The sequence below is a fragment of the Phasianus colchicus genome, chromosome 17, assembly GCF_987193195.1.
Source record: "Phasianus colchicus chromosome 17, bPhaCol1.hap1.1, whole genome shotgun sequence".
In the NCBI taxonomy this organism is placed as follows: domain Eukaryota; kingdom Metazoa; phylum Chordata; class Aves; order Galliformes; family Phasianidae; genus Phasianus; species Phasianus colchicus.
Genome location: NC_143452.1, coordinates 2,044,545 through 2,059,355, shown reverse-complemented (window position 1 = coordinate 2,059,355; position 14,811 = coordinate 2,044,545). Strand labels below are relative to the sequence as shown.

General features: G+C 50.2%; 1 protein-coding gene across 2 annotated transcripts in view; it reads left to right on the top strand.

Annotated features, from left to right (window-relative positions):
* RALY (RALY heterogeneous nuclear ribonucleoprotein) overlaps nucleotides 1–14,811 on the top strand; it is a 119,192-nt gene that overhangs the window by 27,314 nt on the left and 77,067 nt on the right. The window contains exon 2 of one of the 2 annotated variants that reach the window (XM_090152250.1): nucleotides 10,827–10,915. The exons of the other annotated variant lie outside the window; for it this stretch is intronic. The gene's annotated coding sequence lies outside the window, so the exon portion shown is untranslated. The remainder of the gene's footprint in view (nucleotides 1–10,826; nucleotides 10,916–14,811) is intronic. 2 annotated transcript variants of the gene reach the window in all.

Below are 14,811 nucleotides of genomic sequence, written 5' to 3'. Positions count from 1 at the left end.
GGTGTGTCCAACGATGGGTAAATGTGTATTGTCCCAGTTTTCTGCTGGCTGTTTTTGTGGTGGCTGAGCTGTCCTGGAATTAATCAACTCCTCTGCTACAGAGGCAGTGGTACCCAGGGATCCCAGAGAGAATGAGGGTATCACTCTGAGGAGATGCAGCTGTTTCAGGGCAGTGCTGAGATAAGGAGTAATAAGATGTTTCTGACAGAAGGCATGAGGGAACTCAGTTTCTCTCACGTGCACACGTACATACAGAGGTTCCAAGATATCTTTCTGTCTTATATCCACATAGATAAAAGCAGCTGTTTGCTCTGAATCTGAACCTTTAGCAGGTATCATATTTGTTGGAAAAATGCCCTCTCCTTCCATCTTGCTGGTAGGATTTGATGGAGAGCTGACGGTACTTCCCTGCAAATGAGTGGAATAAGAGAGATTTGGTTGTTTTCTGGAGTTTTTTTCTCTGATTACTAATGCCAGGAGACAGTAAGTAAATAAAATCCATCTGCTTGAAACATCAGGGTTAATTTATTTGTGTATCAGTGGCACCCCAGTGGCCCCCTGCTTTAAGCTCAGTTCATTCCTGGATACCTGAACACTGCTGTCCTGATGCTTACCATGTGGAAGGCAGCTGTATCACCTCTCAGCCTTCGTGTGCTGGGCTAAAGAAGCCAAAACCAGGCAGCCACTTGTTGACGTTCTTGCTTTTTGCCTCTGGAGCATGAAGCTGCCTGCAGACAGGCTCCGTGCCCAATGCCCCTGCCACTGCAGCACTGTGAGCTGAGCTGGGCTGGTTGCACTGGGGTTATCCTGGCCCTGGGGGTGCTTTCATTCATTCAACCACGTGCTCCCCCAGCACTGTCAGGTGTTTCCTGTGCAATTGCTGCACCAGCATCCCCAGGTGGGCAGGGGAGGGTGTGAGCAGCAAATACCAGTTGGAGCAATCCTCTCGGCTGTGCAAAATCTGCCCAGAGTTTGAGTTACACACCCCGTGTGATGGCTCAGAATCAGGGCTGTCATTTGTTTCAGGTTATGGGTTAGTGCTGGGAGCTGCAGCGAAGGCTGCTGTGATGATACAGAACCCTGTCAAGCAATATATTTTCCACTGTGTGAAATAATTCGTCGAATTCCTAATTACACAAATCTAATTAAAGGCTGCATGTAACGGCTATGCTTAATCATAATGATACACCCATTTCATTAAAAAAAAAAAAAAAAGAAAGAAAGAAATTGCTTGTGTACAACAAACCATCCAATTTAGCATGGAATTAATGCACACCTCCCTGGCTGGAGCTGTGCATGGCACCAGGTCTGTGCTGGATGTTGGAGCTGCCTTTGCCACAGGTGGAGGCCAAGAGAGGCTATAGGATGGGGTGAGAAGAGACCCCCCCCAGGGCCACCAGCTCCAATGCATTGCTCACAGGAGCTCCAGCAGCATTCCTGTAAGAGGACAGCTTGCTGCAGCATGCCTCTAGCCTTACTGCATGCCATCAGGCACCGGTTGCAGGGAACAGATGTGCTTGTAGGCTTGAGTGGAGCTTTCTATTAATGTTTCTGCAGCAGCTTATTGCAGGAATCACTCTTGCAGAAGCAACGTGGGCTCTGTGCTTTGCTTAGCTGGAGTGCAGAGTGAAGTTGGTCCTCCAGCAGCAACCACGTTTCTGGCAGGTACGCAGGAGCTCGGCTATTGGAGAGGGGAGCCGGATATATGGGACAGAAGGAATAATATCAGGGCAATGAGGTTAAATAGACAGATAATTGATTTTTTTTCAGCGCTGGTCTCGGGTGTAAATCCATTGAGGTTAATGAAGTAACGCAAATTAAATTGAGCAGCGCAGTATGAAGGCTCAGCCTGGCGTGGAGCCTGCTCCAGAGCTGCCTTGCAATGCTTGATGGCTGTGTCTTGGTGTCAGCTTTTCCCTCATTTGTGCTGGCTGGAAGGAGCCGAATGCACACAACCATTTTAACTTCCAACCAGGAAAACAGCAAGTCAGAAGCACACCTCTCATCTTGTTGCCTTGAGTCTGTGTACTCGTGGAGCCCATGTCGGATCTTCGGTGGTTTAACAGAGCTGGGAAGCGTGTGATTTTTGCTTCTTCCAGCCCTGCATTGCTGTGGTGTCACAAGAAGCCCTACGAGGCCTCACTGTAAGTGGTGTCTTCTGGATGAGGTGTCACATAGCTGTCACAGAGGTACTTGTGGCATCTTGGCAAGTCTGAGCTCTGGAGAGCAGATAAAATTCTGCCCTGGATCGCGATACCCAGCCATGGGTGAAGCTGGCCATGTTAGCCTGGCTTCCTGCTTGCAGCAGATAGATGGCTGCTGTCTCAGGTGGCACAGGTGGTTGATTCATCCACTGTGTTAAAGTGGTTTGGTAGTAATTTGGTTGGGATGGGTCTGCGTGCCTGGCTGTTCTCCAGGCCCAGCTCTTGGGGACATCCCAACCCCCTGGGACTGATGCTGGCATTGTACAGCTGTGGCCAGCAGTGTGGCTGCCTCAGCCATGGCTCAGTCACCATCCCCATCCTTATACGACTGTGACCTGCCAGTTGTGCCCCCTTTTTTTGGCACCAGATCCGCACCCCATGCCTCTGGCCCTGTAGCACCTGCAGCACTGCACAGGCCTGGCCTGGGGCAGGACCCATGGGGGGGCACAGCAGGCTGCTGCACAATGAGGCTGTAATGTGTCCCAGCACACCTCAGCCAATGGTGGAGCTTCTGGGAGGGATTTACAGCGTGAATGCCCCAAGCTCATGACAGATCTGAGCAGGGATCATATTAGGAGCTTGGATTTTACCAGCTGCAAATGGGGATAATGCAGCAACAGCTCCTAACGAGTCCCTGGTGCTCTGGCATTGTGTCAACACAACCCCATTTGCATCCCTTGCCATTTCACTGGGTTCCTGCCTGGTGTCCTGCTTGGTGTCACAGCTTGAAATAACCCAAGGAAAGGCAGTGAGCCTGCAGAGAGGGATGGGGAGAGGGAACCCCTGGGTCTGCCTGAGAAATTGGACTCCTCCAGCTGGCAGGAGCCCGTCAGTCATGCAAACAGCATGTGTGAGGCTGTTTCAGTCTCTCTTGCTAGCTGGTCTCTGGCTAAATAAATAAACAGGCTCTGTTTTTGTCTTCAGCCACCCTACCACCACTCTTGCTAGCCTTGACTTTTGACTTGTCTCTGTATTTTTAGCCGCAGGACACCCTGTCCCCAAAGCTGGCGAGGACCTGAGGTTGCTCATACCTTTCTGCACACACAGATCCAGCCCTCAGCCTTCACCACGTCCCATCTGTGGGAAGGGGAGGTGTTGGTCAGCACACTCCTTCCCCACCGCATCGCTGTAACTGAGCTCTGGGGTCCCAGGCTGTGAATGTGGCTTTGGAGTTGATCTCGTTGGTGGCTGTGCTGAATAATGTCTTCCTGGGCTGTCACAGAACCCACGAGATTTATGGTGCTGTAGGCTCCCATTCTTTGAATCTAGAACTGAAGGGCCCCAAGAAGTTTACGTTTCTATCTTTTGTCTTGCTCATAAACAGCAAAATAGAGAAGAAGAGCTGCTTGCTTACATTCAGCAAAACGCGATGTTTCTTTGTATTTTACACAGAGAAGATGGGGGCTGGGGGAGGGAGTTTATTCTCTTTTAAATAAAAGCAGAAAACGGTTTAGCACAATGTAAAATTAACTGTCACTTTGAATAACTGATCAAATGTTTTCCATTTGGAAAGTGCTGAAGTGAGCGTGTGCTTTGTTGTGCATTCTGTCACGATGCTCCCCTGCCATGGGTGTGCAGGAGCAGCCCTGCCTGGGGCAGGCTCACCTGTGCATGTAACCACTCCTCCTCCTGCATCCCCCTGCTCCCCAGACTGAAGGCTCAGCTCAGTGCCCTCCTTACCCCTCCCTTTTTCTCTACCACAGGCTTCATTCCGACACTCGCTTCAGCACGGATTTCAATTTAAGCATCCGAGCAGTTCCCTTGATGTAATTAGGGCTATTTGTGTGCTTGGAGGGAAGCGCGCTCTGAAGCACTTTGGATGGAGACGTTAAAAGCTCATGCATTTCAACTGAGCAGTAAAATAGGTTTTATGGGGGCACCTGGGGCTGCCAGCCCTGCCACTCATCCCAGGAGCTGTGTAAGATGAGCCTGGAATTGTGACGCTCCCCACTGCTGTGGGCTCAGTGTCCTGCAGGCTGTTGTTTGCGCTGTGCTGACGTGGGTCTGTGTGAGATTGGATGACCACCTTATCTCCTGGGAGAGCCACTCAAGGTCACAGCTCGTTCTGGCTGTTCTCCTGGGACCCACAGCACTGCTGCTCCAAGTGGAATGTCTGCAGTGTTGCTCGGGTTGGGCAGGTGTCCTGCAGCTGGTGTGAATGTCCTGCCCGGGGGCTGGCTCTCCATCCCCATCCCAAACTCATGGGTGCCATCATGAGGAGCAGGCCGGGATGGAACAGATGCAGGTGTAGGTTTTACTGGGCAGGAGGCTCCATGAGAGTCCAGGGGACTGGGTTCTGCCATAGGCTGCCAAGTTAGTGGCAGTCATAGAATCACAGAATCACCAAGGTTGGAAAAGAGCTGAAAGATCAACCAGTCCAACCATCCCATCCCCTCAGCCATTCCCCTTAACACTTGTGCTCCAGACTCCTCACAGCTTTGCTGCCTGTCTCTGGACACACTCCATGGCCTCAATGTCTTTGCTGTAGTGAGGGGCCCAACGCTGAACACAGCACTCGAGGTGCAGCCTCACCAGGGCTGAGTACAGAGGGACCATGGCTCCTCTGCTCCTGCTGGTAACACTGGCTTGAGCTTGTCCTCTGCTCAGTGAAGGTGGCATTTTCTTGGCACTGATGTGATCACGTTTGGAGTGCTGGCTCCAGTGCTGGTCTGCCCAGTATAGGAGATGTGGAGCTACTGGAGAGAGCTCAGCAAAGGACCATGGAGATGGTAAAGGGGTGGAGGAGAGGCTGAGAGCTGGAGCTGCTCAGTCCAGAGCAGAGCAGGCCCAGGAGATCCATCCCATCCATGGTCATCATACCTGCAGGGAAGTGCATGGCTCCATGAGAAAACACTTCTGTGCTATGCAGGTGATGGAGCACTGGCACAGGGACCAGAGGGGTTTGGTTGTCTCCTCCTTGGAGATCTTCAGAAGCTTTTGGACGTGGTCCTGTAGTTTGCTGCAGGGGCTGGATCAGGTGGACCCAGAGGTTCCTTCCAGCCTCAGCCACGCTCTGTCTCTGTGCTGATGCAGTTATCCCACTGCAGACCAACTGGGGAGAAGGCACTGTGTGCCATCCCAGGGACTGACCCTGCTGTGCTGGGCTCCGCTGGCTCTCGTTTGCAGTTCTGTGGGCAGCAGTATGGTTCCTTCATAAGAGACTGCTGCTAGGTTTGCATGGGCATTCTTACCTGACCTTCTTGTGCAACCGGTGCTGCTCAAGGTAATAATTTCCTACCCAAGTGCCAATCTGAGCAGAGGAGATATTTTCCATTTTTGATTGGCTCTCCACTGTGCCTGAATTAACGGGAAAATGGACTGCAACTAAGGTGAGGCTATTGAAGGTAGAGAATGACAAATTGGCTGTAGAGCATGGCAGCGATGAGCACTGTCAGGGGTTCACACACTGACCTTTATCTAAACAGAACTGTGTGTAACAGATAAGAATATTTAAAAATAATTAATGTCACATCAGCGCCGAGAACAAAACGACTACATCAAACGGGCAAGAAATCCACTGCAAATTACTCAAAAGGGAAATGTCAGGCTCTTCATATCTGCAGCCTGCCTTGTGCCGATGGTGCTGGAATGAGAAGGGAGGGCATGTGAGTAAAGAAGCTATTAAAAATGATTTAGAGAGTGGATAATATACGTATAAATGAGTGAGGGAATGGAGAATGGAGCAGAACAACGGCCGGCCTGCTGGACTGGACCTGTGGAAAATCAAACACTAAACTGAGCTGATAATTGGGTGCAGGGATAAACGTGTGTAAGCCAATTATCCCCACTGCTGGGGTTTTGACAGGTGGCTGAGGTTTCCCTTTCCTGTCCCTCCTGTCTCCGTGGGCTCTTGCTGCACTGTGCTTCAGCAGCACCTCCTGCTCTGGTGGGTTTTGTCCGCTGCAGCTGTAGAGGTGGGGGAACCACCGCTTGGAGAGGGATAGGAGATGGTCTGAATGCTGCTTCCAGGCCAGGGCTGTCCCTGGAGGTGTGGGGAGAGCTGAGTGTTGCTGCCTGCAGAGAGGGTTGGTCCCAAACTCTTGCCCCCATGGCTGAACCCTGCAGCCCATCTCAGGGCTCCTTGGGGTGGGGGCTGCTTTCCTGCAGATCCTGAGAAACCCACCTCACCCTGCTCCCTGCAGCTGCTCTTCCTTAGAGCTATTTATCGCCAGGAAATGACAGCAGGTGATGGGAGAAGATCCTGGAGCTGAGCATGCACAAATCTTGTAAAAAGCTCAGCCCTCACCCTTGACATAATGGATTACAGTCATCCTCGACTTCATTCCTAAAGCCAGTGGTGAAGCAAGGGAAAAAATAACCAGTTTTATTCTAACAGGGCCGTTGTTCTCGTTATAACTCAGATTTATCTGCAAGACCACCTGTGGAGGTGCCCTTAAGCCACAATTAATGGAGGTGGGGCTGAGGAGCCCAAGGTTGAGCAGAGGGCATTGAGGAGGGTGTGGGAACTGATCCTGTGCTCCTGCATTCCTGCTGCCCCATGAATGGCAGTGCTCTCCATGCCCAGCCTGCACTCCTGCAGCCACCCCTAGTTCTGCTGTCAGCATTTTCATGCTGGGAGGAGGCAGCAAGGTGCTTCTGGATTAGCAAAGATGTGAAAAATAGCTTTCCAACTGGCTTGGTCACCTTTTGACAGCAGGAGAGAATTTATAGGCAGAAGATGGAGACGTGATTTAAAATTAGCAGCAGCAAAGAGCTGCGTCTGTGCCCCTTGAAGTGGAGCAGAAAAACTGACCTATCCCTGAGCCCAGCCATGGCTGGGACGTGGTTTAGAGTTTCATGTCTCAATTACAGAAAGAGCTCAGCTTCTTGCATTGCTTTCCTGCAGGGAAGGCACAGTGCAAAGCTGGGCTCTGCTGATGCAGCCAGTGAGAGCATCTGATACACTCAGCTGCTGTGCAGTCCTGGCCCAGGGCCGGGTGAGCAGGTGAGCTCCAGTGAGGAGATCTGCATATTGATCCAGCACAGGGAAAATGCGACATTAAAGGATCACTGGAAGAATAAAACCACACTGGTGTGTTGCTTAAAATGAAAACGATGGGCAGCTGCTAATTAGGGTGCAGTAGTTAACGCTCGTCCCCATCTCCCATAGTCCCCATCTCCCATAGGCAGAGAAATGGCATTTGTTAGGAAGAAAATTGACTGTTCACATCCAAGGTGTTACCAATACCATCCAGAAAGGCACAAAGGCTGGAGATCTCGCACTGCAGTCATCGCTTTTTGAGGAGATAATTGCAATCACATGAAACCAAACCAGCAAACAACCCAGTAACCTGGAAGCATGGAGCTCTCCCTGATCCTCCTTGGTTCTGCTCTCTGCCGGAGGTCCACCTGAATCCTCATTTGTGTCTCAACAAGCGTTTCATTACTTTGCTCTTTACTCCTGCAGCATGGAGGAAGGATGTGGATAACCAAAGGGACAGCAGAGCCCTCTCCCATCCGCCTCAATGCCCAGGGCACCATCAGTGCCTTCGTGTCACTTCTGGAGTTGTGAGCTGCACTATCACCTGCTAGCAGAAGGGGCTGCATCAAGCTGAGCCTGATGCTTCATCCAGCAGGGAACAGACAGGCAAAGTCATTACTGGAGAGGAAGAAACAGGAGCAGCAGTTTTGCTGTTGGCATCTCTGTGTCACGTGAAGGCAAGTGCCAAGTTATCATCGCAGCCCTGCACCAGGAGGGTTTTGCAAGGTGCTGGAATTGGCTTCTTTTCACACCATGGGCTTCTGTAAAGCTGCCACTTCTTCTGTCCCATATCTTTTTTTTTTTTTTTCCTGGGAGAAAGGAAGAAAGAAGCCAAAGGGAAAATGAGTTTTCAAGCTGCACCATCTGAATCTTGCTGAGACATCCTGGTGGTGTCAACCTTCTTTATGTGCATCCGGAGCTGGTGTCATTTCACACCTGCTTCATTGCTTGTTTCTAAATGACACGTAATGGTGATAGGCGGCGTAAAGATGAAGCTTCATCCCCAATTAAATTGCATTTCTGTCTTTTCATTTCCTGCCCCAGTTGAGGAGGAAACCCCCGGGGAGCAAGATCTTTAAGTTTAATGAAGTAGGAGGTGCCTGCAGAACTAAAGGTGAACTTGTTTATAAGAAGAAAATGAGTGCTGATCTATAGTGTTTCCAGAATACTGTGCTTCTGTATGACGCCCCAGGGAGCGTTTCAGGTTATTGGGAATGCAGATGTAGGAATCTCAGGTCATCAGGTGAGAAAGCATTCAGCCCATGGCAGCTGTTCAGAAGTGGCTGTGTCCCATGTCCCCAGTGCAGCACAGGGCCGGTCCCACTTTGTCTTCTCTGGAGTCCCCAGCTGACCCCGCTCTCAGTGCCAGCACACTGGGCCGTGCTTGGCACATGATCTCGCCCTTTCTTTGGACTTCATCCCCACACAAAGTAGGGATGTGATCCAGCCGAGTCTCTCCGTGCTGCTTGGGACTGCGCTGTGCACCATCTCTGCCGCTTCGCTGTGCGAGTTCCCTTTGCTGCTTTATCAGAATTCAGCCTGCTGTGGTGAACCCTCGGCCCTGGAGATGAGTTCTTGTGGGTTTCTTTAAGGGTCTGTGATACATCTTAGTCAGAATCTATGCGATTTCATCCTTTATTCCTTCCCCCAGCTTCCTCCGAATGCCATCCAGTCCCGGTGATTTATTACTTTTCAGTGCATTTTGCTTTTTGTTGGAGAATTTATATTTAATTTTTATGCCTGTTATCATTCAGGGAGAGAAGGGAAATGCTTTGGAAGCTCAGAGTGAAAATAAAACAGCACATTTCAGTGCAGTTACTTTGTTTGAAAGATGTTTTTGTGTTTTGGCAGGATATTTACTTTTTTCCTCCTTCACTTTTCCATCATTGCTTGGAGTGATTCTAGAAAAATCAGAAGGGCTGAAGCCTGCTGCTCCTCCTGCCTGAATTCACGAGGACTCATGCAATAACAAACTTGGTGTAAGAGCAAGGAAAGTTCATCTTTAAAGTAGCTGTAGGTTTGGGAAATGAGGAGTTACAGACTAGCAGAAGGGGATTTTCTTTTCTTAGCCCCTTTGATATTGGTAGTAGTCATGAGATTCTTCTGTGTCACCTCCTGTACACCTCCCATGGAGCTGAACTTTTTAGAGCTCACATCTGGGTCTCACTTCCCATCCTCAGGAGCCTCTGATGCTCACTGAAGCACAGTGCTCCTCTGCCCCTCATACTTCTTTTCCTCCCTCCCACCCCCCACACACATTTCTTACCAGAAGTGGAAAGTTTCAGGAGCAAGATTAATACTTCTACTTCAATCAGGAGACCTGGGTGAGTTTGGAAGAAGAATGGGTTAAAGCATTGAGAACTTCATCCAGATCTCCAGTAAAATCTCTGCTCCTCCTGCCTGGGTGGGATTTGCTTCTGTGGTTCTCCATTTGCCACATCCCCAGCATCACTGGGAGATCTTATGTTCAGGGCTCTGCTCATCCCAAATCTTACCTCAGATATCTCATGTTTGCTCCCCTGCTCCACATCTATCCATGAACCCTGTTCTCCTGGCTGGCATCTGTGAACTCAGTGATTAACGTGAGATACATCTCTGGAGAGATCCAACAGTCCTAAATGATGGGTCCACTGAAATGGAGGGGAACTGAGGAAACACCATTTGCAAGTTCATTGCCATTGGGTTGTTGGGTGACAGCAACTGTGGCTACGTGGCCACCTGGTTTTAGTCTCTGTCTCTTTAGTACTTTTTCCTTTTTAATTAAAAGCTCCATTCCAGTTTGACCTTCTGCAGTGTCCCCTGGGTGCATCTGGCCCAGTGCTGCCAGCTGGGCAAGGGAAGGGGTTGTCCTGCTGTGCCCTACTGCTGCATAGTTCTGAGCTGCTGGAGCTCAGGGAGCACTGGGACATCACTCTGAGCCATAGGGTTTGGGTTGGGGTGCTCTGTGTGGAGCTGGGGGTTGGGTTGGTGATCCCTGTGGGTCCCTTCCAACTTGGGATTCTGTGAATGGGTTTAAATGGGTGGATTTGCTAATGATTTAGGATTGGGTGAATGGAGATTGGATCTGGTTCTTGAAGCTTGGGACTGTTCAATTGCTGCTTCATGGACTTCTCAAGGCAATACATCAGCACACTGCATAGACCAGCCAGGCATCCCAGCCCATGGCAGGGAACAGAGACCCGAATTGAAGCTCTCACAGTTCAGAGGGGACCCAGAGGAGTTGGTGTAAAGCAGGTTCAATCAACAAAACCCTCCTGTTTACTGTGAAATGTTTCATTTTGAAGAAACCCTCTTTTTCCTTGGAAGTCCCAGACCAAAAATCCCTATCTGCCTCTATCCATCGGTTACCCTTCTGCAGTGTTAGCACAATGGGGCAGGTACTGTGGGATTTCCTGAACCAGTCTGAAGTAAGCTGTCCCAAGTGTACAGCCCTGTGAACACAACTCTGTCTCCTCAGCTTTGAGCTCCTGGCTAAGCAGCTCAGAGCCTCAGGTCCGAAGGGCTTGGGTCTGATCCGTGCAGACATACAGCCTGGGGCTTTTCTTTCCAGTGCAGCATACCCTCCTCTGCTGGGGATTAGAAAGTACTGGATTATCTGATTACCACAGCTGGTAGAAAACTCTGTGTCCTGATTCTTGTAGGACGAAGGTGAGACGGTTGAGGGGTGCTGCACCTGCTCCCAGACCGGAGACAGGAAGGATAACAAACCCAAGTGCCCACACCATTACCGGTGAGTAACGCATCCCTTGGACGTGGTGAGTGGTGTGAGAGAGCCCTGAGATGAATCCTGGCTGCTGCTGTGTGAGGAGAGGCTCCGTGCTGTGGGCAGTGGGGACACCTGGCATCAGGTGCTGCTTTTTTCCAGTTGATTCGGGCTGATGGTTTTCCCTTAGCACCTTCTGTGTGTGTTCTCATCCTGGCATTCGGGGAGGCAGAGGGGGAAGGCAGTGCTGAGAGCCTGCTGTTCCCTGCCATGCTGTTGGCAGCAGGGTCTGGAGTACCTTAATCACCCCCACGTGGGCAGATGGCAGTCTGTTTGGATGCGGTGGGTTCAGCATATTTTAATTTCTGATGCTTTGCTTATATTCATTCTAAAAGTCACGCGTGCGGTTTGTTGTGATGGAAGAGTTTGAGTGTTGTGAGCACAGGGGAGGGATGGGGGTGAGCCCTGGAGATGGCACATGAACAGCAGCTGTTCCCCTACAGACTGGGGAGGTCTGGTCCAACAGCAGCCCCAGCACAATGCCCTGCAAGCAGGCTGAGCTGAAGTAGCACATTTGTGGGTTTGTGGAGGGCTGGAAAAGGGTTCGGGGCTCAGTGACAGTGTGCCCCAAGTAGTACTGAGAAATGCTGGTTCAGGAACCACTGGTGCATTAGAAACTTGCTGTGCTCCCTGAGCAATGAAGTTGGGAAAGTCCTGAGCTGGGAGATGTCCTGCTGGTTTTGTGGGAGTTTTGTTCTGGTGAGCACACAGGAAAAGGAGTCCAGCTGAACTAAACATGGAATTTGCTTCAGCAGAGAATAAATGAAGATGTCAGGACTTACTGGGTGCACAGTGCATGATAGGAGCGTGGCACAGTGACCTGAATTCAGCAGAGGACTTTCGCCTCCAGTTCCCAGACAGATGAATAAAAGCAGCTCCTCACTTTCCAGTTCTGCTGGACTTGCAGCCGTGGTGTAACACACTTGTATGAATTGGGACTGTGGTTGAGATTTTCCTTGGGATCTTAAGTAGGAGAGGAAAGAGATCAGGTGAAACCTCTCGCCATGCAGGTTGGGTCTCTGCTGTTGCTTGGTAGGCATCACAATCAGAAAATAAAGATCCAGTCCTTCTATCTTATTTGGAAATCTGATCCGTGACACTCCAAAATAACAGGATTAGCCCTGATTCACCTTGAAGAGGGTGAAGGAGAAATGGAATTTGGCTTGTTTATGATTTGCCTACAACCATTTCCTTGCTTCATATACCTCAGTTTAGTAGCAGTGGAAGTGTCTTGCCACAAAGTGGGGCTAAGGAATTCTGACATACAGATTTGTTAAGCAAATGAGTGGACTAAAAGCTGCCTTCTCCACGAGCAAGCGAAACACTGTGCTCTGATTCCAGAGACCAGGATTGAACTCAGCAAATGGAACGGTGAGATTCAGCAGCATGGAAGAAACGCCTCAGTTTTTGAGCACGCTGCTTGGGCTGCAGCACCTCCTTCAGCTGGCGAGCTCATTCCTTCCACAGTGCTTCTGAACCCTTCAGCCCTGCTGGATCATTATTTGCTTTTCCATTTTTCACTTCTCCCTCCGGTTTATGGGGAGCTCACGGAATAGAGGTTGATTCTGAAAAGAAGTGTGAAACCACCTATTTCTTGGGGGATGTAGAAAAAGCTGTGAAAATGTCTGTTATTCACCTGATTCGAGATCACTGAGAGCAACTGGAGAATGGGGAAGGCTGATGGAAATGCCTGTTATTTCAGCAATGTGGAGGAGGTCACAGAAATACCTGTTATTGAGCTGACCCTTAAAGGGTTGGAGGTGTCCCATCATGGGAGGACGGGGAGCATCCTGTAAGGGTTTGGAGATGGTTGAAGTTTTCTGCTGCATTAGAAGCAGCCTGCATTGGAGAGGGCCATCACAGCATCTGATGGCAAATAAATCCAGACTGTAATCACTCGTCCAGGTTGTTTATCAGCTCTGGCGGTTCCTGTCCTCTCAGGATTAGGGCAGTGCTCGCTCACCCTTTAAGCTACGATCTGGCAGTGACCTTCTTAGCACCCTGTGGGCCGAGGAAGGAAGGGTTGTAGCAGGTTGCTTAATTTAGCAGAGGTGCTGTGGGTCAGGAGGGACGTGCAGGTGCCAGTGCTCGGGATGCACAGGTGAGGAGCAGCTGTTGGTGGGGCACAGAAGTTGTAAATGAGTCTAAAACATCCTATTTGTAGGACCAGCTTACCCTCCATGCCTAAGATACTTTTGCCAAAGAAAAGTATGGACTCTGGGACAGCTGATGGACCTCAAGAGGCTACCTCAAGCTGTAGTTCTTTCCAGAGCCTCTACAGGTGCTGTGAACCATGAGAAGAAAACATCAATGCCTCAGCAGCAGCAGCAATGTGCAAAGCTTGGAGAGCTTTGTCCATCAGCTGCTGGGCATCACTGCAGCTGGATGTTACAGACTTTGCCACGCTAACATCTCACAACAAGCACTGGCAAGTGCTTTGTACCAGCACAGACAGCTTTGCTACTCGTGGGTTGTTTCCTTTCTTTCTAAGCACTTCCTCAGTAAGATGAGATTATGTGATTTCTGCAGCGTGGGTTCTGAGTTGTGCATGCACACGTTCTTTTTTGTCTTTATTTTGCAAGCAATTGCCTCATCAGCAGGATTCCTTTGCAGCACAGGGATTGCCCTGGTGGAGCTGTGCAGGTGGAGGTGCAGCACTGAGCTGTTCAGAGCAGGAAGCTTGCTTGGCTGCTTGAGCCCTCGTAGCAGCGTTGTGTGTTTGTGACTGCGGACAAACGATCTGCTCTCTGAAGCCCAAGTGTCTGCAGAAGTGCAGGAAACTGGCTGTCTGCAGTGGTCTGGGTGTGCTTGAAAACCTCGGAGAAAGGGAGAAGAAACCCAAGTGATTGGAAGCACTCTCAGGCCGTTTCCAGGAGATAAGACAAAGTGTGGTTTTGCTTGAAAGGGAGGAAGGGCTTCAGACCTGTCCCCAAGTGCTCCCAGCTTGAGACAGCGGTGATAGTGTCAAGATCAGTTGAGTGCAAATCTTTCTTTGCCCCTTGAGACAAGCTTGTGATTGTTGTCTGGTGAGATGGGGCTGTGAGCCACGGTTGGGGTGATGGCAGCCTGGGCTGAGGAGACACAATGCAAATCTCTCAAGGGCTGCCATTCTCACGTCTTCATCTGCAACAGGAGAATGTGAAGATCCAGGTAGGAATGATTGCCCTCGTATCTGTGCTGTGTTGTTTGGAAGATGCTCTTAGGCAGCCAGTGCTGAGCTCATCCTCTGTGAGAGGAGCTCGGGGCCCTCTCATGTGGGGAACAAAACAAGTTTTGAGCTAGAAAAGCCATGTTCTCAGCAGTGAGGCCATCTTTGGCTGACGTGGAAGGAGAGCTCCTCAGGCTGGTTTTGGTTGATGACAAGGAGTTATTTAGTGGCTGCAAGCACCAGGAGTGCTCTCTGCAAAGCTCCTGATCAGCCCTGTTCACAGCCAGCTCTGAAGTTCTGCAGGACAGAGAAAACCTCTCTGTGTGCTCGCACATTTATCCTACCTGCACGGACCTATATGCTTTCTTCTCTACTGCTGTTCTCTCTTAACCTCTGTCCTTACTCCTCAGCATCTCTGCTCCTCTTCTGCTCTTCGTATCCTCTCTTCTCTGCTTGTGCTCTTTTCCTCTTCTCCACTTCTGTCTTAACTGTACCCTCTCATTTCCTCCTGCATTTCTCTTCTCCTGCCATTCTGTCTCAACAGCATCCTCTCATTTCCTCTCCTGCTCCCCTTCCCCTTCCCTTCTTTCTTACCTGCATCCTCTCATTTCCTTCTGTTCTGCTCTCCTCTTCTGATCCTGTCTCTTATCTGTATCTGCTCTTCTCTTTTTCTGCTCTTATCCTCTTCTGAGCAGGAACCCAAGCAGTTCTGTTC